We start from the raw sequence: 16,298 nt of genomic DNA on the forward strand, positions 1-16,298 counted from the left end.
TGCCTTGAATTTATAGATTGCTTTTGGCAGTATGGTCATTTTCACAATATTGATTCTACCCATCCATGTGTATGGGGTGTATTTCCATTTGTTTGTGTCGTCTATAATTTCTTTCAACAGTGTTTGGTAGTTTTCCTTGTAGAAGTCTTTCACCTCCTGGGTTAAGTGTACTCCCGAGTATTTTTTTTTTTCCAGCTATTGTAAAAGAGGTTGAGTTCTTGATTTGATTCTCAGCTTGGTTGCTATTGGTGTATAGCAGGGCTACTGATTTGTGTACATTAATTTTGTATCCTAACTTTGCTGAATTTATTGATCAGTTCTAGGAACTTTTGGATGAGTCTTTAGGGTTTTCTAGGTATATGATTATGTCATCAGCAAAGAGTGATAGTTTGACTTCCTTTTTACTGATTTGGATGCTTTTTATTCCTTTCTCTTGTCTGATTGCTCTGGCTAGGACTTCTAGGACTATGTTCAATAGAAGTAGTGAAAGTGGGCATACTTGTCTTGTTCCAGTTCTCAGGGGGAATGCTGTCAACTTTTCCCCATTCAGTATAATGTTGCCTGTGGGTTTTTGTAGATGGTTTTATTTTGTATATGTATTTTATTTTATTTTATAGATGGCTTGTATTACTACCTTAAGGTATGTCCCTTCTATGCCAATTTTGCTTAGAGTTTTAATCATCTAGCGATGCTGGGTTTTGTCAGATGCTTTTTCTGTGTCTATTTAGATGATCATGTGATTTTTGTTTCTAATTCTGTTTATGTGGTACATCACATTTATTGACTTGCAGATGTTAAACAATCCCTGTATTCCTGGTATGAAATCCACTTGATCATGGTGTGTTATCTTTTTGCTGTGCTGTTGGATTTTGTTAGCTAGTATTTTGTTGAGAATTTTTGCATCTGTGTTCATCAGGGATATTGGTCTGTAGTTTTCTTTTTTTTTTATGTCCTTTTTTGGTTTTGATATTAAGGGGAAACTAGCTTCACAGAATGATTTAGGAAGGATTCCCTCTTTATCTTGTGGAATAGTGTGACCAGAATTGGCACCCATTCTTCTTTGAATGTCTAATATAATTCAGCTGTGAATTCATCTGGTCCTAGACTTTATTTTGTTGGTAAATTTTAAATTACCACTTCAAACTTGCTGCTTGTTATTGGTCTGTTCAGAGTTTCTATTTATTCCTGATTTATCTAGCATGTCTTTATATTTCCAGGAACTTATTCATCCCCTCAAGGTTTTCTAATTTATGCACGTAAAGGTGTTCATAGTAGCCTTGAATGATCTTTTGTATATCTGTGGTATCGGTTGTAATATCTCCCATTTCATTTCTAATTGTGCTTATTTGGTTTTTCTCTCTTCTTGGTTACTCTTCCTAATGGTCTATCAATTTTATTTATCTTTTCAGAGAACCAGCTTTCTGTTTCATTTATCTTTTGTATTTTTTTTTGTTTGTTTCAATTTCATTTATTTTTGCTCTGATCTTTGTTATTCTTTTCCTCTGCTGGGTTTGGGTTTGGTTTGTTCCTGTTTTCCCAGCTCCTTGAGGTGTGACCTTAGATTGTCTAATTGTGCTCTTTCAGACTTTTTGATGTAGGCATTTAATGCTAATAACTTTAATCTTAGCAACAATTTTGCTGTATCTCAGAGGATACAGGCTTTTTTCTGTATCCTTTTTGATAGGTTGTGCCACTATTATTCAGTTCAAATAACTTTTTAAATTTCCATCTTGATGTCATTGTTGACCCAGTGATCATTCAGGGATCAGGTTATATAATTTCCATGTATTTTCATGGTTTTGAGGGTTCCTTTCGGAGTTGATTTCCAACTTTATTCCACTGTGATCTGAGAGATTACTTGCTATAATTTCAGTTTTCTTAAATTTGTTTAGACTTGTTTTGTAGTCTATCATATGGTCTATCTTGGAGAATGTTCCATGTGCTGATGAATGTATGTTCTTCAGTTATTGGATAGGATGCTCTGTAAATATTGTTAAGTCCATTTGTCCTAGGGTATAGTTTAACTCCATTGCTTCTTTGTTGACTTTCTGTCTTGATGACCTGTCTAGTGCTGTCAGTGGAGTATTAAAAGTCCCCCACTATTATTGTGTTGCTGTCCATCTCATTTCTTAGGTCTAGTAGTAATTGTCTCATAAATTTGGGAGCTTCAGTGTTAAGTGCTATATATTTCAGATTGAGATATTTTCCTATTGGACTAGTCCTATTATTGTTACATTATGTAATGTCCCTCTTTGTTTTTTTAAACTGTTGTTGCTTTAAAGTTTGTCAGGAAACAACAGGTGCTGGAGAGGATGTGGAGAAATAGGAACACTTTTACACTGTTGGTGGGACTTTAAAGTAATTCAGCCATCGTGGAAAACAGTGTGGCGATTCCTCAAGGATCTAGAACTAGAAATACCATTTGACCCAACCATCCAATTAGTGGGTATATACCCAAAGGATTATAAATCATGCTGCTATAAAGACACATGCACATGTATGTTTATTGCGGCACTATTCACAATAGGAAAGACTTGGAATCAACCCAAATGTCTATCAGTGATAGACTGGATTAAGAAAATGTGGCACACATACACCATGGAGTACTATGCAGCCATAAAAAAGGATGAGTTCGTGTCCTTTGTAGGGACATAGATGCAGCTGGAAACCATCATTCTCAGCAAACTATCACAAGAACAGAAAAGCAAACACCACATGTTCTCACTAATAGGTGGAAATTGAACAATGAGATCACTTGGTCACAGGAAGGGGAACATCACACAGTGGGGCCTATTGTGGGGAGGGTTGGGGGGAGGGATAGCATTAGGAGATATACCTAATGTAAATGACGTGTTAATGGATGCAGCACACCAACATGGCACGTGTATACATATGTAACAAACCTGCATATTGTGCACATGTACCCTAGAACTTAAAGTATAATAATAAAAATAAAGCTGCACAATTTAAAAATAAATAAATAAAAATAAAGTTTGTTGTGTCTGATATAAGAATACCTACTTCTGCTCTCTTTTGGTGTCCATTTGCACAGAATAACTTTTTCCACCCCTTTACCTTAAGTTTATATGAGTCCTTATGTGTCAGGTGAGTCTCTTGAATACAGCAGATACTTGTTTGGCGAATTCTTATTCATTCTGCCATTCTGTATCTTTTAAGTGGCGCATTTAGGCCATTTACATTCAACGTTAGTATTGAGATTTGAGATAGTGCTCTATTCATCATGCTATTTATTGCTTTAATACTTTAGTTTTATTTTGTGTTATTGTTTTGTAGGTCTTGTGAGGTTTATGTTTTAAGAAGATTCTATTTGGGTGTATTTCAAGGATTTATTTTAAGGTTTAGTGCTTCTTTTAGCAGTTCTTTTAGTGCTGGCTTGGTAGCAGTGAATTCTCTCAGCATTTGTTTGTTTGGAAAAGACTGTGTCTTTCCTTTACTTATGAAGCTTAGTTTTGCTGAATACAAAATTCTTGGTTGATAATTATTTTGTTTAAAGAGGCTAAAGATAGGACCCCAATCCCTTGTAGTTTGTAGGGTTTCTGCTGAGAAATCTGCTGTCAATCTGATAGGTTTTTCTGTACAGATTACCTGATGCATTTGTCTTACAGCTCTTAAGATTCTTTCCACTGCGTTGACTTTTGATAACCTGATGACTATGTGCCTAGGTGATGATATTTTTACAATGAATTTCCCAGGTTTTCTTTGAGCTTCCTGTATTTGGATTTCTAGATTACTAGCAGGGCCAAGGAAGTTTTCCTTGATTACTCCTTCAAATATGTTTTCCAGACTTTTAGATATCTCTTCTTCCTCGGGAACACCAATTATTCTTAGGTTTGGTCATTTAACATAATCCCAAATTTCTTGGAGGCTTTGTCCATTTCATAAAATTCCTTTTAGGCCGGGCGTGGTGGCTCAAGCCTGTAATTCCAGCACTTTGGGAGGCTGAGATGGGCAGATCAGGAGATCAGGAGATCGAGACCATCCTGGCTAAAACGGTGAAACCCCGTCTCCACTAAAAAAAAAAAATACAAAAAACTAGCCAGACGTGGTGGCGGGCGCCTGTAGTCCCAGCTACTCGGGAGGCTGAGGCAGGAGAATGGCATAAACCCGGGAGGCAGAGCTTGCAGTGAGTTGAGATTCGGCTACTGCACTCCAGCCTGGGCGACAGAACGAGACTCTGAAAAAAAAAAAAAATTCCTTTTAGTTTGTCTTTGTCTGATTGGGTTAATCCGAAAGACTTGTCTTGGAGCTCTGAAGTTCTTTCTTCTACTTGTTCAATTCTATTGCTGAGAGTTTCCGGTGCACTCTGCCATTCTCTAAGTGTGTCCTTCATTTCCAGAAGTTGTGATTGTTTTCTATTCATGCTGTTTCACTGGAGATCTTTCCACTCATATCCTCTATCATTTTTTTGATTTTTTTAAGTTGGACTTCACCTTTCTCTGATGCATCCTTGATTACTTTAATAGTCAACCTTCTGAATTCTTTTTCTGGCAATTCAGAAATGTTGTTTTGGTTTAGATCCATTCCTGGTGAGCTAGTGTGATCTTCTGGGGTGTTGTAAAAACTTGTTTTGTCAGATTACCAGAATTGTTTTTATGGTTCCTTCTCACTGGATAGCCTATGTCAGGGGGAAGTTCTGGGACTCAAGGGCTGCTATTCAAATTCTTTTGCCCCACAGGGTGCTCCCTTGATGTGGTCAGCTCTCCTCTTTTCCCTGGGGATGGGGCTTCCTGAGAGCCAAACTACAGTGATCATTATTTTTCTTCCGGATTTAGCCACCCCACAGAGCTACTGGGCTCCAGGCTGGTACTAGGGAGTATCTGCAAAGAGTCCTGTAATGTGTTCCGTGTTCAGGTCTCTCAGGCATGAAAATCAGCACCTGCTCCACTGGAGGTAGCAGGGGAATGAGATGGACTCTGTGAGGGTCTTTGGTTGTACTTTTGTTAAGTGTGCTGGTTTTGTGTTGGTTGGCCTCCTGCCAGGAGGTGGCACTTTCAAAAGTGCATCAGCTGCAGTTGTATAAGGAGGAGACAAGCTTGTCCTAGGGTAACCTTTGGATAAGTATTCAGGTTTCTCAGGTGGTGGGCAGGGCCATAGAGCTCCCAAGGGATTGTGTGCCTTGTCTTTGGCAACCAGGGTGAATAGAGAAAGCCCATCTAGTGGGGGCAGGGTTAGGCATGTCTGAGCTCAGATTTTCCTTGGATGGGGCTTGCTGCAGCTGCTGTAGGGGATGAAAGTGTGGCTCCCTTGCCAATGGAGTTACGCTCCCAGGGGAATTACCACTGCCTCTGCTGTCTCACACAGTTCACCAGGGAAGTGAGGGAAGACTGGTAGCCACAGGCCTCACCCAGCTCCCTCACAGCCCACAGTCCAAAAGGCCAGTCTCACTCCCACCGTGCCCCCGCCAACAGTCCCAAGTTTATTTCCAGGCAGCTGTTGTGGAGGGCTGAGAACTTGCCCCAGGCTACAAGCCTCCCAGCTGAGAAAGCAGGCTGACTCATAGTTCCTTAGCTGTCACATGGAGACTGCAGCATCAGTCCACCTCCTTCAAAGCGTCTGTGGATTCTCTCGGCTTTCCTGGTATGTTCCTGTGGTAGTTGATGGAGCAAAATTCAAGATGTGGGTCTCTACACACTGTTCAGTTTGTCCGAACAGGAGCTGCAAAATAGTCCTGCTTCCTATCTGCCATTTTCTTAATAAGCAGCCTACATTTAGTCCTTAATTCTTATCTGGAATAATCTAACACTAGAAAAGCAGCAAAAATATTATTTCATTTAAAAATTATCACATAGTTATAAACAACATTTATTGGATGATGTATTCTTTTCCTACTGATTTAAAATGAACTATTTGTCACAAATTCTTATATGCATTTCAATGTATTTCTAGCCTTTTTCCTTGTTCTATTTATTTAATTTAATATTTTATCATTTTCATACTGTTTTTTAAACTTTTTAAACTTTACAATCTATTTTAATTTCTGATAGGGCCTGCTTTCCTGCTTAATTTACATAATATTACAGTCCTTTGTTCATAGTAAAAGATCCTTCTATCAGTATGCTTCCGTTTACTTCCTCCCAGGCTTTGACCTCTGTTGGTACACATTTTACCTTTACACATTACAAACCGCATGTACCATGGGCTAGTAACATATAATAGCAACATATTGTTATTATTTTTGCTTTAAATAATTACCTTCAAAGAGATTTTAAAAATATATTTTATATTTACATGTACATTTGCCATTCTGCAACTCTTCATTCCTTTGTATGGATACAGATTTCTACTTGGTATTGTTTCTCTTCTGACTGAAAGACTTTCTTTAACATAGCTTGCAACTTAATCTTACTTATCTTACAAATTTGTTCAGATCTCTTTTATGTTCTAAAAAGTCCTTAACCTTTAGTTTGAAATTTTGATTTTTCTGTGCATAGACTTCCACAATGACACGTTTTTTTTTTGTTTTTTTTTTTTGTGTGTGTGTGTTTTTTCTGAGACAGAGTCTTGCTCTGTCACCCAGGCTGGAGTGCAATGGCACGATCTCATCTCACTGCAACCTCCACCTCCCAGGTCAAGCAATTCTACTGCCTCGGCCTCCCGAGTAGCTGGGACTACAGGCATGCACCACCACGCCCAGCAAATTTTTGTATTTTTAGTAGCGACAGGGTTTCACCATGTTGGCCAGGCCGGTCTCGAACTTCTGACATCAGGTGATGCACCCACCTCAGCCTCCCAAAGTGCTGGGAGACAAACTTTTCCTCACTGTCTTTCAATGCTTTAAAATGTTGTTTCACTGTTTTATTATTCCCAACAGAAAGTCTCCCATTATTCTTATCTTTGTTTTCCTGTATTATATGTCTTTTTTCTCACACTACTTTGTCTCCAGGATCCTGTGTCACCTTGGTGTCCCAACCTGCTCCTTTTCCCTCTCTTAGGATGGGGACATTGGGTCCAGCCTCCCCAGCTGTAGAGGAGGGTGTAGCCTAAACCGGGCCCCACCCTTCTTTTTCCTGTTTCACCCCAAACCCCCTGGTGAGCACCACATCTCTCAATTTGTCCAGAGAGAGACATTTACAGAAATAATAAAAATAATTGTTTAAAAAGAGAAAAAAGGCTGGGGGGGGTCTCTTTATCTCTGTTTTTTAGCATTTTGATTATGATGTGCCTTAGTGCAATGTTTCTTCATGATAGGTTTTTTAAATTAGGTATTAGGGGTTTCTTTGAACTTCTCAGACAAGAATCTTTATAGTTTTCATCAAATAGTAAAAATTTCCAGCTACTATTTCTTTAAATATGTTTTCCTACCTCCCTACCTTTCTTTTTTTTTATTTATTTATTTTTTTGAGACTGAGTTTCACTCTTGTCACCCAGGCTAGAGTACAGTGGCTTGATCTCTGCTCCCTGCAACCTCTGCCTCCCGGGTTCAAGCGATTCTCTTGCCTCAGCCTCCTGAGTAGCTGGGATTACAGGTGTCCACCACCACGGCCACCTAATTTTTTGAATTTTTAGTAGAGATGGGGTTTCATCATGTTGGGCGGGCTGTTCTCAAACTCCTGACCTCAGGTGATTCGCCCACCTCGGCCTCCCAAAGCACTGGGATTACAGGGGCGAGCCACTGCGTCCGGATTGTTTTCTTACCTCCCCACCTTTTTTGGAGACTTCTATTACATATATATTAGACTGATTTAAATTGTCACACAGCTCACTGATACACTGTTTTTTTTTTTAAATTTATTCTTGCATTTTACTAAATACTGTCTACTTCTTCAACTTTACTAATCTTTCCTTCTATAGTGTCTAATCTGCTGGTAATCTTCTCCACTGTATTTTTTATTTCAGATGTATTTTTCATCTCTAGAAATTGGATTTTTATCTTTTTATATCCATTTATCTCATTATGTTCATGTTTCTTTATACTTCCTTGATCATATGCAGTATGTTCTTAATAGGCATTATAACATCTACTAATTTTATCCTGGTTCTGTTTCTATTGATTGATATTTCTCCAGATTATGCATATTTTCCTGCTTTAGGGGGGGCATGCCTGCTAATTATGGTTACAGATTTTGCAAATAAAAATACAGCATGCCAGTTAAATTTGAGTTTCAGATAAATAACTGTTATGTACTGAATGTACACCTCCAATTTATATGTTGAAATCTTAACCTTCAATATGATGGTATTAGGAGGTGAGGCCTTTGGCAGGTGATTAGGTAGGTCATGAGGATGGAGTCTTATGAATGGGATTAGTGGCATTATAAAAGAAATTCCAGATAGCTCTCTAGCCCTCTTTCTGCAACGTGAGGATGCAAAGAGAAATTGGCAGTTTTCAGTCTAGGACAGGGCCCTGACCAGAACCTGACATTCTGGCACTTTGATCTCAGACTTCTAGGCTTCAGAACTGTGAAATATATAGTGCCATTGTTTTAGTCTATGATACTTTGTTATATTAGTCTGAACATACTGAGATAAAAACACAGTGTTTTAGTATGAACATGTCCCATGAAATATTTGAGACATGCTTATACTAGAAAGATATATATTGTTTTTCAGAAATTTAAATTTAACTAGATTTTCTGTGTTTTATTTGGCAGTCATCATTCTGGTAATTTTTTTTTTTTTTCCAGATGTAAAGTTGACATTATTGTGTGCTGCACTATTTATATTTTAAAAAATATCTTGGGCCAGGCGTGGTGGCTCATGCCTGTAATCCCAGCACTTTGGGAGGCTGAGGTGGGTGGACCAGGAGGTCAGGAGTTCAAGACCAGCGGGCCACAGAGTTAGACTCCATTCCCCCCAACCCCGCAAAAATATATATATATATTTTGAACTGTTTTCTGAGATTTAGTTAAATTACTTGGAATCAGTTTGAGACTTTTGGGGTTTGCTTTCAGGTATTGTCAAGGTGGATCAGACATAGCTACTAATCTAAGGCTAATTTGGTTCCCCTTCTGAAAAACACATCCTTCTAAAGTTTCTACTCAATGCCTTGTGTGTTAAGAAATCTTTCCATTCTGGCTAATGAGAACCAAAACTTTCCCCAATCCTTCCTCGTGATTATTCTACTGACTCCTTTCCAGTGGTTACTCCCTCCAACCCACCCCTGAGTTTAGTAGTTTCCTCACATACAGGAAGTGATCAGTACTCAAAGACAAAAGGCGTGTCTCTGTGGAATTCTGGAACTTACCATCTGTGTGATACCTTTTCCCCAGAGCTCCACCATGTAAATTTGAGCTGCCTTGACCTCCATGAACTCAGAGCTCAGTCTCTTTACTTATTGAGACTTTTGGCTTTATTTGGGGGTCCTGATTCTTGTGCTGGAATTTGAAAATTCCAGACAGTAAGTTGGAACACGTGTTGGGCTGCAAACTGGGAACTCTCTCCAGGCAGTGAGTTGGGACACTTGTTGGGTTCACTTGCTCTGTTTCCCTGTCCTGTACTACCTGTCATCCAGTGATCTAAAATTGTTATTTCATATATTTTATTTTTTTCTTCTTTGTTTAAGCCAAGAATATAAACTTAGTAACTGTTATTTCAACATGGAGAGAATCAAAAGTTTATTGAATTTTTATCAGAAACATTATATTTTTATAATAGTTTAGAAACATTGAATATCATTATAATATTAAGATTTCCCATTTAGTAATGTGTTAAAAAGTTCAATTAATTCATGTCTTTTAGTATTTTTTAGGTAAGCTGAACTTCCTATGAGTTCTGCATACTCCGACTAAAGTTATTCAAATGTATTTAATGCTTTTTCATTGTTGTTATATAATAATGAGATATTTCACATTTATATGTCAAATAAGTTTTTGTCATCATATTGGAAAACCACTGGTGTGCATATTTTGTTACTTGACAAGTTCCTTCACAATGCATTTTCATTTTTAGTAGTTTTATAATTATTGTTTAGATTTTGAAAATAAAACAAATTCCATTTATACTTCTGTCAGTAGTATGACTGCCTCTCTTGCTGCTCATCGAGTATTTGTTATGTGCCAGTTACTGAGGTATGCTCAAAAACTGCCTAACTTATTCTCATCAAAACCTATGAAGTAGTTATTATGCTCATCACTGAAAGTTAACTAAGGCTCAGAGAGTTATTAATTGCCAAAATATAGACAACTAATAAGGGATAGAGAATAATTTACCTAACTTGCTGAATTGAAATAGTGTACTATTGTGTTTTAAAAATACTTATAATTAAAAAAAAAACACATAATTTTATCTCTTTTTTTTTTTTTTTTTTTTTTTTTTTTTGAGACGGAATCTCACTCTGTCACCCAGGCTGGATGGCAGTGGCACGATCTTGGCTTACTGAGAACTCGGCCTTCCGTGTTCATGCCATTCTCCTGCCTCAGCCTCCCATGTAGCTGGGACTACAGGCTCCCACAACCATGCCCGGCTAATTGTTTGTATTTTTAGTAGAGATAGGGTTTCACCGTGTTAGCCAGGATGGTCTCGATCTCCTGACCTCGTGATCCACCCTCCTCGGCCTCCCAAGGTGCTGGGATTACAGGCGTGAGCCACCTCACCTGGCTTATCTCTTTTATTAACACTAAAATTCTTTGTTTTATTTTTCTTATTTTATTAGATCAACTGGAAATTCCGTATCAAAATGAATGCATAGTTTTGATAGAAGGCATTATGAGTATCTTCTTGACTTTAACGAGTATGTCAACGATAGTGATAACAATTATAATAGTAATGGCTATCATTATGGTAGAGGTAATGTTACCTCACAACATTGTTCCAACCAAAACAAGACATAGTAAAAAGAATAAGGTTCCAAAATGAGAGTCACATGGGTTTTTATTCTAATTTTGATAGTATATTGGAAAGTAGGTGATGTGTAATTCTTTATCCCTTGACTGTGGGCCTGGGCTGTGTGACTCATTTAACACGACATAACCAAAATGTTGCAGAGCGTTTTTATGATGGGCTTGATGATGTGGGCCTCTGCCATCATCACAGAACTTGCTCCAGTCGCCCTCTGATTGTAGGAGGCTGAGAGATGTGCAATGCAGGCTAGAACCACAGCCCCTCAGGGTGAGCAAAGCTGTCCCAGCCACCGCAGCCTGAAGCATAGCTGCACCAGGCAGCCAATAATAAATGCTTGCCATTTGATACCACTTGGTGTTGGGATGGTTTGTTATACAGTATGATAACAGGAATAGCTAATTAGTATAAGTATTTCCTTAAAATATTGTTTTAGTTTCTTCATCAAATATTTATTAAGCATTTACTCTATGCTGTTGTGATGATAGGTCCTAAGTCTGAAACAGCAAACAAGAAAGAGACAATATCTACCCTCATGACACATATTCTCTGGAAGTGTGAGAAGAGTTTTTTGAAGAGTATAATTTTCAACATAAAGAAAAGCAGAAGAGTCCATTAAAAGAATCTTATTTTGGCAGTGTTGTCAGACTATTTTTTTTAAATTTAAATATGCAAATAATCTTAGAGAAGTAGAAGTACTCAGAGAGGAAAAATGGTTGAAAAGGGTTGGCAATTGATTTACTAAGAAAATTTTAAAAATTCTTTTGACTTAAGTAATGTTAGTTTGGATTAGAGGAATGAAGATATAAACCTAGGTAATATCCATATGAGGCTGTTCTTATGGGACCTTGTGTAACTGTGTACCAATTTATATATATAAATATGTAACATATATAAAATGCATGTACATAAATGCATATATCACATAATACATCATTTTATAAACCTAAGAGAAAGTAATACATACAAGGAAAATATAAGGAGAAAATGAAATCAATAATGAAAATGAGCTACTCTCCATAGACTGTCTATTCCTCATAGAGTCTTATAAGATAATTTGCACAGTCCTGCAGTGTGCTATTTAGTTAAAATTGCCTTTGAAGGATGTGGAAGTGTGCCAAAGCGAGATCTAGATATAATTAAAGGGAGCTGCTTCTCGTTCCTGTCATATAAATCTTCTGTAGAATACTGTTGGTTGTTATGTAAGAATTGTTAATATTCTTAATTCTGCCAAAGTATCACACAAATGAAAACTCGCTTTAGATGTGGACGACAAAACTTGCCACTCGCCTTGTCTGGGGTACCAGGCAACAACTCTGGTGGCCTGTATTCGTGCTTGACCAAAATGATGTGATACTGTCTGCAAATGATACTTTTCTGTGGCAGAGATCCACATTCCAGCTGCACCAAACACATACAAATGTGGTCCCTTATTCAAAACCAGGAAAAAAACCTCTTTCTTTCTTCTGCATTCTACAAGTATCTTTGGATCTGTTATTGTATTTTTTTATCTGCTATTTAGTGTCACGCTCCCTGGACATGAGGATACTCACCAGTTAAGTGCACATCCCTATAGACTCCTGGGGCCCTTGAACACCTGACCATAACCTTCCCTGTTCCCATGCTCAGGCCCCTACTGGGGGCAGAGGGCAGCAGTGGTTGCTGGGGAGCAGCAAAAGCCCATCACAGAGAGAGAGAAAGGCAGCAAAGGAAAGTGTGCCAGTAGGAGGTGGGCCATGCATGAGTGAGGGTTTTAAGACCCTAGCAAATGCTCGATTGCCCCATTAGCTGTCACTTACAAAACACAAATTCAAAGACAAAATTATTAAGAATTTCAAGAATGAGACAGAAAGGCATTAAACCCCAAGAAAGGGGCCTGCTTCTGGGTGTGAGGTTTTGAGCTAGAGCTCTGACCACAGGACCTGTGAGGTGGGCCCTGAGGTGCAATTGTCTCATGGATAAAGACAAAACTGAAGTTTCTGTCCCTGCCCTAGCCCACGACATGGATGTCCAGCGCTGCAGCTTGGCAGTGCACTCTAACAGTTATTACTCAGCTGCAGCTGCTGGAAATTAGGCCATCCCCACCCCCAGCCCCAGGCTGGTGGCCTCTAGCTCTGGGTTCCTGAGCTTTTTGTCTACAGATGGAGGAGGGATGAGTGCTCCATATCCTGAGTTAGCCGGCACCCTGTCCCTGTTCTCAGCTGCTCCTCTACCACTGACCAGAATAAAATTCAGAAGTCAGCTGGCTCCTGTGTTGTGCTTTCTCCTTCAGAGTAACTGTAGCTAAAATTTCTAGACTCATAGGGATACACCCCTCTCTACAGCTGTATTCGGTGTGTGACTTGGAGCAAATCATATCTACTTCTCCAAATAGCTCATTTCAGCAGAGATCAACTATCCCATTTTTAGTGAGAACTTCAAAGTCATTATGTGGTTTATGTCTTTAACTTCATCATCAAGGCCACCTATGTAGTTTATACACTTTCTCTGGGGTTGGGGGTGCTATAGTCTGAATATTCATTTCCCTCCAAAACTAATATGTTGAAATCTAAGCCTTAATATGTTGTTATGAAGAGGTGGGGCTTTTAGGAGGTGATTAGGTCATGAGGGCTCCACTTTGTGAGTGGGACTGGTGTCCTTACAGAAGAGGCTGACGGGGAATGTCTGCCACAATGTGAGGACCCAGCCAGAAGTGTCACCTTTGAAGCAGAGAGCACACCCTCTCCAGACACCAGATCTGCTGACGCCTAGATCCTATACTTCCCAGCCTCCAGAATTCTGAGCTATAAATTTATTTTTTCTTTTTCTTTTTTTATTTTTTTTGAGACAAAGTCTCGCTCTGTCGCCCAGGCTGGAGTGCAGCCCCGCGATCTCTGCTCACTGCATCTTCCGCCTCCCAGGTTCAAGCAATTTTCCTGCCTCAGCCTCCAGAGTAGCTGGGACTACAGGCGCAAAGCACCACACCCGGCTAATTTTTGTAGTATTAGTGGAGATGGGGTTTCACCATGTTGGTCAGGCTGGTCTGGAACTCCTGACCTTGTGATCCACCTGCCTCAGCCTCCCAAAGTGCTGGGATTATAGACATGAGCCACCACACCTGGCCTGAGCAATAAATTTCTATTGCTACAAAGTATCCCGTGTAAGGCATTTTGTTATAACAGCCTGAATGGACTAAGACAGGAAGTGAGGGGAAGGCTAGAAATTAATGACTCTCAAAGAGTCACATCCTGCAATAGCTGAGTCAGACCAAGAAATTCAGTTCAGGCCAGACTGGGTGGATCCTTTATTTGAGTGCATCTGTTCTGCAGTCTTCCATGTGATCAGCTGTAAGTGTTGGGTCTACCACTTGAGAGCAGAGTTTCAGGGGACAGAGGAAAGAGGACATCCTGACAATTCATCTGATCCGTGAATACTGAAAATATTCAGTTCTGGAAAGGCCAACTGTAGGTACCAGTGAGAAGATGCAGGAGCTGAGATTCAGTCAAAGGCTTGCAATCCTGGAGACATAGATTGCAAAAGCCCTGTCCATAGCAAGGGCTGGGTAGAAATTTATCTTTGGAAAAAGAGTCTTTGCCAAAGTATTTTGCTGTATGAGTTCACCATCATAGCCAACCACTCTCCCTCTTTTTATTTATTTTTATTTTTATTATTATTACTTGTTTGAGACAGAGTCTCACTGTGTCGCCCAGGCTGGAGTGCAATGGCACGATTTTGGCTCACTGCAACCTCCTCCTCCCAGGTTCAAGCAATTCTCCTGCCTCAGCCTCCCAAATAGCTGGGATTACAGATGCCCATCACCACACCCGGCTAATTTTTTGTATTTTTAAGAGAGACGGGGTTTCACCATGTTGGCCAGGCTAGTCTCAATCCCCTGACCTCAGATGATCCACCCACCTTGGCCTCCCAAAGTGCTGGGATTACAGGCATGAGTCACTCAAAAATAAATAAATAAATAAAAAGTAATGTGAAAAAATACCCAGATATTACCTGCACTTCCTCCACCCTCTGCCTGAAGGAGGGTAGCTTAAATATGTGACATAGTATGAGCTCCCAGAGAGAAGCAACACTGTCACTCAGGGTTTGGGAAGGCGCACTAGCACAGGTCTTTTAGCAGGACGCTGCCATGCCCCTTTAGGGGTTGCTGTAGACACCTCCAGAGATGTGGGAGGAGTTCATGATTGCTTATATTAGGTTGGTGCAAAAATAATTGCGGTTTTTGCCATAGGTCATAGATTTTTGCCTATGGCAAAAATCACAATTAGTTTTGCATCCACTTAATATTACTTTGCTCACAAGAAAAACTATTGGTTTGTTGTGAAATTCAATTACAAGATATTTTTTATTAAGATATAAATGGATATATGTCTTCCGTAACTGTGGAGATACCAAGATAAAAAGGCAAGAAACAAGAAGAACTAACAAGAAGGGGATGTTGGATAGAATATCCTTGGATGTTACTCATGTTTTCCTGAATGCATCTATGTAGTTGGTTATATTTTAGAAAAGTTTGCAACAATCCTGACAGACATTTCTTGCAGTCACCATATTTGTATTAGTTTGCTAGGCTACCATGATTGAAACACAGAAATTACTGTCTTACAGTTCTGGAGGTTAAATGTCTGGATTCAAGCTGCCTGTGGGGTTGTTGCCTTCTGAGGCCTGTGAAGTTCTATGCCTCTCCTGTAACTTGTGGTGTTTTGCTAGGGATCTTTGGCATTCTTTGGCTTCTCTGTTGCATCACCCACATCTCTGCCTTCAGCTTCACATGGAGCTCTCCCTGTGTGTTGTCTATGTCCAATCACCCCTTTTTAAAAGAGCACCAGTTATATTGGATTAGGGGCTCACCCTACCCCAGTATGATCTCATCACAACTAATTTCATCTGCAACAGCCCTATCTCCAAATCAGGTCCCACTCTGGGTACTGGAGGTTAGGATTTCAACATATGCATTTGGTGGCAGTGGAGGGGACAATTTAATGCATAACAGTAATCTATCTGACCTATCTGCTTTTCAGAGATGAATCATTAGACAGTGGTACCAGTGGTACCAGTGGTTTCAGATTTCATTTAGTAGATTTCATGAGTTCCCTTAGGAATCCAGCTTAGCCATTTTCCAGGGGACATTGAGGTCTTTTATTCTGTAAACGCAGGGGAATTTCAAACCTGTCCTGACCTAACAGGGTAGAAGAGGTGTCCAGCAAAAGTAGCTTCTTCTTTCTGAGCCATTACAGAGGACACTAGTTCCATCAATCTTTGTTTCTCTTTTCTTGAATATTATAAAAATCTCAACCTAGCCGGGCGCAGTGGCTCATGTCTGTAATCCCAGCACTTTGGGAGGCCAAGGCAGGTGGATCACCTGAGGTTAGGAGTTCGAGACCAGCTTGGCCAACATAGTGAAACCCCGTCTCTACTAAAAATACAAAAAATTAGCCAAGCGTGGTGGCAGACACCTGTAATCCCAGCTACTCAGGAGGCTGAGGCAGGAGAATCGCTTGAACCTG

This window comes from Piliocolobus tephrosceles, chromosome 3 (assembly GCF_002776525.5).
Source record: "Piliocolobus tephrosceles isolate RC106 chromosome 3, ASM277652v3, whole genome shotgun sequence".
NCBI lineage: Eukaryota > Metazoa > Chordata > Mammalia > Primates > Cercopithecidae > Piliocolobus > Piliocolobus tephrosceles.